Source organism: Erigeron canadensis, chromosome 4 (assembly GCF_010389155.1).
Source record: "Erigeron canadensis isolate Cc75 chromosome 4, C_canadensis_v1, whole genome shotgun sequence".
Taxonomy (NCBI): domain Eukaryota; kingdom Viridiplantae; phylum Streptophyta; class Magnoliopsida; order Asterales; family Asteraceae; genus Erigeron; species Erigeron canadensis.
In genome coordinates this window covers 24,317,290-24,330,330 of record NC_057764.1, presented here as the reverse complement: position 1 = coordinate 24,330,330, position 13,041 = coordinate 24,317,290, and the positions used below count along the sequence as shown (strand labels likewise).

At 30.3% G+C, this 13,041-nt stretch overlaps 1 long non-coding RNA gene across 1 annotated transcript; it reads left to right on the top strand.

Moving 5' to 3' along the window:
- The first annotated feature begins 4,852 nt into the window (after positions 1–4,852).
- Positions 4,853–6,839, top strand: LOC122594981. Its single transcript, XR_006323170.1, has 3 exons — positions 4,853–4,975; positions 5,492–5,559; positions 6,643–6,839. It is a non-coding gene; the product is annotated as an uncharacterized LOC122594981 (long non-coding RNA).
- The last annotated feature ends 6,202 nt before the right edge of the window (positions 6,840–13,041 follow it).

Here is a 13,041-nt window from a genome sequence, read left to right as displayed (position 1 = left end):
TAGAAAATGAAAAGGTTTTTCATTTCTAAAAAACCCTTGAAAATTTTGAAAACGTGTTCAAAATAAAAGATGGAGTTTTCATTTTTTCATTTTAGAAAACTATAAAACATTTTCAAATTCACTTGTTTTCTAATTTTAGGTTTATAAAAGGTTTAGAAAATAGAAAAGTAAAAACAAAAACTAAAAAAAAATAATTTTCTAATTTTAGTACAAAAGTTGGAAAAGGAAATTTTCATTTTCTAGGAAAACTTTTCTAAAAAATTACAATTTGAACGCGTTTTCTGTTTTCTATATTTTCTTAGAAAATGAAAATGGAAAACAAAGGAATTTTCTTCAACTAAACACACCTTTATTATAGTGATTTACTTCAATCAACCTTATTTCATCTAAAATCTTTGAACCGAGATTATGGTCGGTCTAATGGAATCATCATGGGTGAAGCATATAAAATGGTTTTTTTTTTCTAATAACATATATCTTGGTATAATCATCTATTTGGTTATATATTCAAGTGCAATCGAGACACAAAGGTGGCTCAACAGTACTGTGAGACTAGTCGATCGTTTTTGAATCTCAAAACTTTAAGGCCTCAATGTTTTGCATATTAAAGTTAATGTTTGAATTTTGAACTAAGTATCATTATAAAACTTGTATTGCAATAACACCCTTTTGGTTTTGCATCAACATCTGCATCTTTTTTACTACTAGTACGTAGTTCAATAACAAAATTCGAGCTACTTTTTTTATTTATTTTTTTTTATTTTAATATATATGGTAATGAACCAACCCTTCAAAATTGATCTCGTTTGATGCCTCTAAAAACCTTAAGTCATCACTGTCACGAGACAAATGCTCTAAGTCAAATCAAATTAACGTACCAATTCAATCAGTGTAGGTTATTTGTTTGAATTAACGATTTAAACTTACTCCCGTATTAGCAATCTATCATAGTCTAATTACATAATAAGTTACCCACATTACAAAATAATGTGTTATGTCCGCTTAAGTAATGAATATATTGCTCAAACATTCTGATCAAATTACATAAAAATGTTAGTAAAGTTTTTTAAAAAACAGGAAATTAAGGGGGTAATTGGGGAAAATAAGAATGAGAAGCCAGGCTGGAAGCATGTTTCACTATTCTTGGAGTGAAACAAGAGGAAAGCATGTCGTGCAACAGAGTTTGTTTCAGCAGCTGTTTGTTTGTGGCTTCTAAATAATTAATGTTAAAAATAATATAGAAAATAATTGAGTAAATTAAAGAAAGTAAGAAAAACAAAAACAAAAGGTACAATTTGATGCACGTACTGACGGCACCGAAGCCTATCCATCACTCTCCGTACCAACCTGTCTTCCATGTGACTCTTTCCACCACTTGGGGACCATCATCATCCCAACCCAACTCAACCCATATGTATTTTGGCCCTTAAAATGCTACTACTTCCATTGGGTCATTTTTTTATACACATTTCTTGTTTAACTTTAACCATTTTCGAGGTGGTTTAATTAATGGTTAAAAAACACGCGCGACTTATTCGTAAAAAGTTTCATGTCTAAATCTTACTAGATAACATTTTGCCAGTACGGTTAGAATATGAGCACATAAACATACATAATCACGAGTAAGCGCAACGGAATAAATTGAAACATATATGCAATCAAATTAATTAACAAAAAATAGAATTGAGTTGTGTACCTTATGCTAGTTCCAATAAAGATAATAATAATGAGATTATTATTAATACTTAGGGTTTAAAGCAAAACCTCTCTACGATCGCACACTAGACACCCGGAACAACGTATGCTAGTACTCGATCACAAACCAAACAAACCTTTTGCTTGAACCTTCAACTTCAAAGTCGAAACCCTTCAAGAAGAAGGAATTTCGGCCACTTCAAAGCAAGAAAGAAAAATGAGAGAATTTGCTTATGTGAAAAAGTATATGAAAAACCAAGAATTAAGCCTCTATTTATAGAACTTAATTAGGTTAAACAATATTGGAAAACAAGTTAGACAAAGGCTTACAAGGCCTTTGTCATGCCGGCCCCTTTAGTTTTAGGGTCCAAATCCATTTTCCAATTTTCACATTTTAATCTTCCTTTTTAACTAATTAAATATAATTAACCCTTTAATTATGTTTAATTAATTATTTCGTGATCAAACTAATTAATATATTACTTTAATATATCAATTAATATTATCGAGTTACCGTGTCATTTCGTGTGACCCCGTAGGCTTAAATTATTCTCGGACATGTGATTTATAATAAAATGATCACACTCCATGGGCACCTCATAATTATGGCATACCAACCTCGAAGTTTTTATCTCATATATTATGAGATGAGGCGTTACAAAAATGAGTATGGGATAAGCTTAAAGCTAGTATAAATCAATGTTACCTTATTAACTTCATTGTTGAATTGTTAATTTATACCTTTATGGCGTGTTTGGTTCGCGGAATCTTTTTGGAAGGAATGAAATCTTTCAAAAGAATTGGAATCTGAAGGAATGAAATTTGACGGAATGTTTTTGATTTTTTGAAGATTTAAGTGAGGGATAGAATGAGATTTCTTCCCCCATCCCCAAGGAATGAAGATTCCATCAAATGAGGGAATGTTAACATTCCAACGGAATGTGATTCCTCCATCTTTAACCAACCAAACACACTAAAGAATGGAATTCAATTCCAATTTCATCATATTCCATCAAATTCTGTGAACCAAACGCGACCTTAGTTTTTAAAAGAAATGATGACTTAATTGTAAGTTGTAACATCTTATGTAATGATGATAATAAATAGTTTATCTAGACATATGCTTTACATATATCATCTAATGTTTGGTCCATTTAACCAACTAAAGGTAAAAATGTAAATCAATCCCTTTTTCCTTTTTGTTTTTATCTAATCATTATAATAAACTAAGAGGCAAATCTTGATTTGTAAGATATTGGTCTCTATTCTATCTTATGCCTTTCATCTCAAGATTTGATCGAAATGATGGATCATATTATAATACATTGTAATGTTAATATGGTATAAAAAGAAAAATATTAATTGGTGAAAATTTGGTTCACTTGTAGATAGAGTTGGTAATAATTGACTTAACTAAAAACCCAACTCAAAGAAAAAAAGAAAAAAAAAAGAAAAAGTTTAAGTTTGTGTAATCTCGACCTATAAACGCATCAATCCGAACTTGCCAACCTAACTTTCTTCGGGTCAAGCCTAGGTTGGTCTCTTTGGTTGTCCAGTTAATCACCGAATTCAAATACTTATTGAATTATTAATTTTAAAAGCATTTAGTTGTTTAAATGAATTTTATAATACATGTAATGTTGTGGTAGATATATATTGTCCAAAAATTTCAATTGGTGGAAATTCGGCTCACTTGATACATGACATGGGAAGTTTCCAATCATGATGGTTATAAATTGTCTATTTAGTTAAAAAAAAGGTCGGATTTTGGGATCATGACTAGCATTATTTGAGATGGTTGAAACTACATTTTGACCGGTTTGGGTATCGAGTAGTACTTTCATATGTTTAATAAAATATATATTCTCTCGTTTAATTAGTTCGATCTCTCAAATATGTGATTGGTTCAATGTCTAGTTCGAACAATGTATGGCACAAGCATTTGTAGAGTCTTTCAATCGATCAAATACTATATAACACAAATAAAATTATTTATAATCAAAGTCATGAAAAAAAATTTAACGAGTCAAAATTGCACACATGATTTGTTTTATTAATTTTGACATGATTACTTTTTTTTTTTAGACGTGAGGTATCTCATCTCACATTGTCTCTCTATATTAATGTTGATTAATGGCCTTGCTTTTATTATATATCGTTTAAAAATTGATCACAATTGATTTCATGAAATAGTTGATCGTTTGTGCATAAACTTTACAAACCTAGTGAGATTAAGATTTGTAATCGGATGTAAATTTGGAAGATGTCTTTATTTTAGAATATAGGGATAAGTGCACCGAAATGTATGTAACTAAGACCGAAAAGTCATAATATGCACCAACTATCAAAACCTCTATTATATGCACGAACTTAGTAAAAATGTTCAAATTATGTAAAATGGTATACGTGTCACCTCATATGAGTTGTCACCTACAACATTTTAATTGGTCAGTCATAGTTAGTTACATAACTTAAACATTTTTATAAAGTTTGTGCAAATCATAGAGGTTTTTGATATGAACATCTAGTAACAAAGAACTAAGAAAATAAATGAGGTTATGTACAAAAATCAATTTGAAGCAACACAAACCATCCAAATCAAGCAACTATAAAGATTTTGAGACAAATTCAATAAGCAAATGAAGAAACCGTTTGGAATTAATTTTCAATATCAAAAAGATTTGTTTTTAAGCAATAAGCATAAGCTAGTAAAAATATTAACTAAACAAGAGATGAAGTTTTTGTGAGCATTAGTACTAATTAACACAAAAAGTAAAGCTCAGTAAACTAACTAGTCTTTGATTTATAAACTTTGGTGTCTCTTCTTTATCTTCGAGTTCAAATTTTCCATTCGCAACGATTCAAAACCTTACTTGCCTCGGCCATCTTCATCTACTTATCTTCAGAAACTCGATCATCTTCCAATGTCGCTGATCTCCTCCACGAAAACATCTTTGGCTTTTCCAAATTCAAAATCTCCCTCAACATACCCACCATCCAGACCCTGACCCGACCCAAAACTCTGACTCGGGTCCAAAACCTGATCCATGACCCGAACAGGAGATGATTTGGCCTGAATTCCATAACTGTAAAATTCTTGATTCTCCCCATCTTCTCCTTCTTTTTCTTCTTCTTCTTTCATACTTCGGCTAGCATGAAGATCCAACAAGCCGTAACCGTTTTCCAAAAAATCCATTCTTTGAAAATGAGCCCATCTCTCAACCCATGCATAAGGATACTTTTGGGGTTTCAGGTTACGGGCACGTTTGAGTTCATCATGGTAACGTTTTTTAAGGTCACGCATTTTGACATGTTCATGATTAATCGGTCAGATCTAAAACGCAAAACTCGACTAGAAATCTAGCATAATATCACGGCTAAAGACTATTAATTAAGATTAATATTATGTCTAAGTTTGGTTTGACATTTCAGATTTTAATGGTGAAATTTTAAAGAAAATAAAGGAGTTATAATCATGTTTAAAACTTGGGGATGATATGCATAAGTATATTATTTATGGGGAAATATTAGGTAAAACATGCAGTATCTATCATAGGCAAAGCAGGGGGTAATTATGTAAAATTCAGGGGGGGTTATGTATGTTTATTAAATTCAAAGGTTTAATATATAACTTTTTTTAATGTGGCAGTACCTAAGCTTAGGTAAAGTCTGCAGTACAGATCATTTTCCCATTATTTATATATATAAAAAAAAGTTAAATCGTATATTAATTAACAATAGAACTAAACAAATACATAAAGGATATATTTTGTGCTTATAGTTTTGTATTTGTTAGATTCGGTTCGGTGATCGCATTTTTTGGGCGGTTCTTCCATTTTTGCAATTGTTGTGAGAGGCGATAAGGTATGGACATTCTAGGTGGTATTTAAGATCTTTCCGGTAACATCTTTCCTCTCAAAATTTATTTGATTAAATGTCTATTTCTTTTTATAAATTTTGCGTGTTATTTACAACGTTATTTATTTGTTATTCGTGTATAAGTATTGTGATATCTCTGACTTTGATGTACTATTTTATTCTCTATACTTGTGTCAAAACCTTCTCTTGAAACCCGATTCAAAAACTTCCCGGAAAAGGTGGGTTTGGTGTGTTACATTTGATGAGATGATGTGTACATGTTTGTCCCAATCTATACACTAATGTCCCTCGAATATTCGTTGGCCCGAAAGATAATACAGTCGCATATTATAAATCATATTCAATGGTCACGAAAATTAATACAGTCGCATATCATGAATCATATTGATTGGCCCGAAAATTTATAAGTGACTTTGTGAGAATTGGGTGGACGTAGATGTGATTTTAAGTTTATATTTAAATATCTTAAAATATACATTTTTAGTTACTTTCAGTGTCCAAAAATTCGTTTTTGTCTTCTCAAAACATATTCGATATATTTATGCATATAAGTTGGTCAAAACGGTTTTTTAAGATGTGCATATAAGAGTAACCTATCCATGGAGGTCCATGGGCGCGTTATTGTGACACTGATGACGTGGCACCGACCGTAGCGGTATATTTGATTTGATCTACGGCGTCTCCTTTTGATAACCCGGTAGTGGTTCGAGCTCATTATATTATATTTTGATAGGAGGCGTATGGATCGGTCCTAGGCATTTTGTAAGTTTGACGGTTGGCGTTTTCGTAGTATCATACGAAGCGTTCGACCCTTTGCTAAGTAATTTTGTTTGACTCTTATGTACATTATTTTATGAGGCTTGGTTTTCTAGTCTATTTTGATTTGTTAATGTATAAGGTATTTGTGAAACTATACGTATGTGTACTTTGATTTGAAATAAGTTTGTGAAAGAAGTAAGTTTGTTTTTATATATACGTTCCGCTTTTCATATTATGTTTCTGCTTTTGTCATATCCGTTCACTGGGCTTTTTGTTCAGCCGTATTCCTCTTTCTTTCTTATATGGCAGGTTATCAGAAGGGCTTTGGGATCGAGAGAAGAGAGTAGATAGAAGTGGACTTAGCAACCCTTTGCTTTAGAGTTTTCTTTCAAGCTTTAGAAGTACTTATTTTGATTTGTCAGGTTACCTTTAGTTTGATTTTGAATAAGATTAACGCCTTTTGGTTTTTTAGTTCCTTTGATATCATTTTGTATTGTTTAAAAAGTTAGGGGCGTTTACGAGAGAAAAATGCTAATTTCACTTGCTATAAAATGTAACTAAATTAATAGAACATTTTTTAACTGGTTTTTTATTTGTAAATATGTACATTTCAATAATGTAGAAATTACAACAATAAATTAATAATATAAGATAATTCAATGTCTATAATAGTTGTATATGAAAATTGTTGAACGGATAGTGGGATATCGTGATATCGTGTTGGAAAAAAGAAATTGGAATTAGGGGCGTAAACGAGCCGAGCTGAGTTCGAATACTGCCAAACTCGAGCTCGAGTTCGACTTTGTTTTAGAAGCTTGGGCTCGAGCTCGATCGAACCTTATTGTTTATGCTCGAGCTCGGCTCGCGATGTTTTAAAAAAGCTCGAGCTCGACTCGAGTTCGGCTCATTTGTCAAAAAAAAACTCTACAAGTTCGAGCTCGGGCTCGAGCTCACTAAGCTCGATTATTAAAAGTTCGTGAAAAAAGCTCATTAGTCTATAATATATTAATTAATATGCATATATATTATTATATTATATATGAAAGCTCGTTTAGGCTCGCGAGCTTATTCGAGTTATGTATTCGAAGTTCGAGCTCGAGCTCGATTAGTAAACGAGTCAATAGTTAAGCTCGAATTCGACTCGAGCTCAATTAGGCTCGGCTCGAAACGAGCTTTTTCCAAATCGAATTCGAATAATTCGCGAGCAGGATTGACTCATTTACACCTCTAATTGGAACCATAACACGATAAGTATGATTATGTTTTTATGAGGATGAAAATAATAGCGGGGTTTGACGTTAGATGGGTCAACGACTTAATTTAGCGGAACCAAAAATGAAAATTTTTATCAGCGGTTGTGTTGGTTAGAACGGGCTAATCATCTTTTAGCTTGCTACTAACTCCGCCTTTGAATGTAAAGGAGAGTTAAAAAATTTTTATTTTTGATGCTGATGGAAAAGAGGAAACGACTGATGGATATGGTTTTGGTTGTCATTTTGGATCAAGTGATCGAAAGGTGAAAGTGCAAAATATATAAGAATTAATTGAGGTTGGGTATTATAAAACAAATATTAAAGTATAGTAAATAAGATATATCTTTACCTTTAGTTCATGTTTAAAATTGATGAACGAAGATTCACGAAGCAATTGATGTATAATGATTTTCATGATGCACAATAATATTCAGTGAAAAAAACATATTATTTTATTTATCTTACTTTAATACAAGATTAACTTAGTTAAATGTCATAACCAAAATTTCTTTGACAAAGAGAAAGGATAGATATAACATGAAAGAATTTAAATAAATTTAAGCAACCTGACTAGACACATGCATAAATAAAATACTGGTTGTTACCTTATCATTATTGACAACAACATGCATTAGATTCCGTATTTTGATTTTTGAATATTATTTTCTGAATCTCCTTCATTCTAACTAGCCAAATGTCCGCATGGTACGACGGTGAAAATAATGGGGTGATCGATCATAAAGGGTGATATGTCATAGGAGGTGATAAATCATAGAGTGTGATAACCAAATGTTTTAGCCGTACGGGCTCCGACATCGGATTTAAAAATTCGTCGAAAGTATATCGAATGACATCTCTAATGAAAGAACATGAAATTTTAAGAACACCTATATAATTATTATAATTTATCGATGTATGATTTTTGAGATAAAATTTTTTGAATGAATTAGAGAAATAAAATGATTTATAGAGATGAGAGATAAAAAATGAGTGGTTGAAATTTGAGGAGAGAGAAAAAAAAATAAGTGATTGAGATTTAAAGATATTATAAGAATATTAGGTTATGATATTCAAACTAATGATAAAAGAGAAGGATAAATTAAATAATTCAAATTCTAAAAAAAAAAAAAAGATAAATGCTTTATATAGTAGTATAAATATAGTCATATAGATAAATTATGCCTAACATGACATATTAAATACATAAATCGTTATATAAGCTAAGTGTATGCATCGGTGATGAGAATGAGATGTCATCAATCCATCAAACAAGATTTAGTTTATATATCCTCCCTCTAAATCTAATAATTTTTATCTTTACTCTCTTAAATAGCCTCTTTTTATTTTAAATAATTTTACATTTGAATTACTAAAATTACTCTTGATTTTTTATGTTTTACCCTTACTAAATTATAATTTACACTCTAAACTTTTATTTTAATGATTAACACTTTAAGCCCTTATCTTCTAAAAATTTCTACTATCACAATTACATGAACCTACACCACTTGACACCATCACCACCATCAATAGTACCATCACCTACACCATTAGACCGCCTTCCTCAGCACCACCGCCACATTACGTGGGTACTATGCTCATGTTAAATAAATTAGTTGGGAAAACTAAAATGTTCAAAAACCGAAAATAATACACGGATGCAATTTGCAGAAGTACGGCGTGTATACATATTCAATACCAAAAGGTATTTGTCCAATCAATATTTGCTCGTTGAGTTCTTCTTAATATAACTAAGAGAAGATAATTTTTTGATTAGTTGGTAATTATGAAAAAATGTCATGTTTGATTTTTCATTATGTGTCATATTTACATTAATTTCCTAATTTTAATATTCTTTTAAAAATTAATCTTTATCCTAATGATTATTAATTAAAATAAAAGAATAAAAAAAGTGAATAAACAAACCCATGATAACAAGTCGGCTAACCCTCTTAAATCTCTACATAGGCTGTAATACACGATGCATTTAAATCGGCTCTAAGTTGGGAATGTATTACACTTCCTTATCCTTATTCTACCGTAACACCCCAATATTTTAAGGTAAGATAAAATTAATTTTTATCATAATTTTGACATTAAATTAGTTTCCTGGTACTTTAAGATAAGGGTTATTTTAGTTGGAACTTCAGTAGTTAACGGATATAATACCCACTAAAATTTGGATGAAACGTGGCTTGAGGAGGGAAAACTCAGACGCTATGTTTGATGAGTCATAATTTCACTTCAATATATCCCTCTCAATTTCTTCTACAATCTTCCAACTTTCATTAAGTAATCTAAGAAATTCACTCCTTAAATTCTTTATAAATTCTTCATTCTAAATTAAAGAGCTAAAAATCAATTGAGGGTTTGATTGTTCTTGGAGGGGAGTTCGAAATTGGTAAGGAAGAAAGGAAGGAAATTGGATTTCAATTGTCATATTGTTCTTTTGAGGTAAGCAATTCTTCTTAATTGTTAAATTTAGAAATTAGGGTTCCGGATGATTGAAATTAGGGTTTTTGACTAATGAATTTGGGAATTTTGTAATTTGGGATTTTTAATGAACCCTAATGGCATTAAAAGGAAGAAATTTGTGGTTAATGCAATGAGTTTTTATGATGATGAACCCCATAGTGATGAAACATATATTTTGGGTGTTTGGCTATAATTGTGTTATAAAAATTATTATGAAATTTGTGTTAAGTTCTTTTAAGTAGCCAAACACCATAATGATAGAGTTCATGGTGAATTCAATTAGATGATTGTGAAAGAGTTGAGTTTGTAGAACTCATAGATATATATTACATAATGTGTAGGTGATGAAGATCATTTTGTTGAGCCTAATAGCCATATAGTGCCAAATAGCCAAGTTAAAGTGAGTATATATGCATATGATCATGTTCTTGTTAATAGAGGTCACAGGTGGGTAAATTCCTATGACTCATATGTTTGTTGAATGAATAAGCTAGTAGGTGGGTAAATTCCTACTAGCAAGATTTTGATTGTTGAATAAATAAGCTAGTAGGTGGGTAAATTCCTACTAGCATAATTGATGTTTGATGATAAAAGTTAGTAAGTGGGTAAATTCCTACTAGCATAATGTGATTTTGACTATGTGAGCTAGTAGGTGGGTAAATTTCTACTAGCCAAATTATATGTTTAAGACTAGTAGGTGGGTAAAGTCCTACTAGCAAATGTCCATGGCCATGTTGAAAATGATTTGTGATGATTTTTGTGTTTGTGATTAATATGAATGAAATGGCTATCAAAAGATAGGCTATGAATGATGTTTGATGCACTAATGTTTTGGTAACTTGATTATGATCATATGTATATGCATTTACTAATCATTGCTTACGTTTTAGTTGTTTAACCTTTTTATAGGAATTGGTAGTAGCAAGGGAAAAGATTTGATCAAGTGATAGATTTGAAGTGAAAGTTATTATTGAAGGTATTTTGGCCATCTTGGAAGGTTGGCAACTTGGGTAATGGCATAGACAATCCCTTGGTATATTATGGCTCTTGATACAAACCTTTCTCTTGGATGAACAAGTATATTTTGGTATAAAAACGGTGGTTATGTCAAGATTTTGGTCATTTGACTTGTTTATATTCATACTAATGTTAACTAGGTCGTTAATTTGGTTTAATGACCCGTTAGGTCTTGTAAATTTGATTTGTAGCAATGGATGGTACAAAGACTTTTGGAAATGTTGTGTTATGTCTTTTATGTCAAAATGAAGTTATTTATGAGTTGTACGAAGCTCGGTATTAAGTAGAAAAGGTCGAAAGTTGATTAAAGTGTCAAAGTACGATGCTGCAGGAGGACGACCTTTGTTTCTAGGGACGGCCTTTGAGGACGGCTCTTGTAGAAACAAGAGTCGCGCTCTGCTGTAATTTTTTATAAAATTTTACCGAGGCTTCGTTTAATCTTTCCGGGACATAAAACTCTTACAATAGACTTATATTAACATGTTAAGAATGTTCCATTTAAAATTTGCAATATCCTTTATTAGGCAATTGGATGTGAACAGTAACACAATCCAATTGCTTTATATATTTAATGAAGCAATTTCCAATCAAAAGTGAATATAGAAGAGCTGATTAATGGCCTGTGGGAGAGGTTGTTAATACTTTTACCATCATCCCCCCCCCCCCCCCCCCCCCCCCCTAAGTCTTTCAAGTTTTATACTTTATGAAATACTTTTTAAACATTTGTTTCCATAGCATTTTAGTTTTTTTTTATAAGTTTTGTTCTATTCTTTTTTTTTTATTTTTTCCTTTTTGTATTTCATCATTTTTTTTTACAACTTTGACTTGGAGAGTGACAACTTTTGAACGCGATTGGAGTCTTGCATTTAAAAAACTTTGTTTTATTTTTATTTATTTTCTTGTTTGGTTTTAAACATTATACTTTACGAAATAATTTATGTCCAAAAAAAAATTATTTACGTATTTGTTTGTAGTATTGCTTAACAGAAAACTAAAAAAAACGATAATTACGTCCTCGCACTGCGGGGATTTGAACCGCCTAGTTCTAACTATTCAATATTCTAATAATTATATTTTGAATTTGATTTAAGTTAATCCTATAAATTGATCATTTTATTATGGTTTATTATATTCATTTAAATGTTAGTTTTATCCGTATAGTTTTATAAATCATCATTTTATAATAAATCAATTTCATTCAACATGTTCACCTTACTTTAATTATCATTTTACATATGTGTCAAAAAAGATTTTATATTTTTCTTATTTAATTTTTCTATTAATATATTCCAACTCATTCTATCACTAATAAATTAACAGTAAATAAATAGTCAAATAATATAGTTGTTATGTAATATTTTGCTTAGTTGTTACTTTCTTTCTTTATTTTTATTTTCTTTATGTATTTTATTTTATTTTATGTTAGATTATTTTTATTTTATAATAATTATTATTACCATTATTACTATTTAATTATTTCTATTTTAATTATTATTATTATTATTACTATTATTATTATTACTCTCACATACAAATTTATTATGACTTAATATTACGTTTAATTAATCATGCTGTAACATATATGACATATATCATATATTTATAAAAATCATTACTTTATTATTTTTATCCATCGTAATCTGATAGTTTTATAATATCGTAAGCTATGAATAATACTGTAACTATCAATATATTTTTTATTTACGTTTTTGGTCCGCCCTGGACAACGTCCGGGTTTAATCTAATTTAATATGAGTATATTGAACTATAGTTAGGAGAAAATTAAAATGTAAACCAAAGAAGAATAAGCATTACAACGAATCTTGGCGTGTAACATTCATAATATAAAGAATACACACATGATATAAAATGTCGACATCAATCATAAATAAAAGTCGAGTATAACATCAGCGGAATGAAAAATATCAACTTTAACTAAAACATATTTTTGTAATGTTTCAAT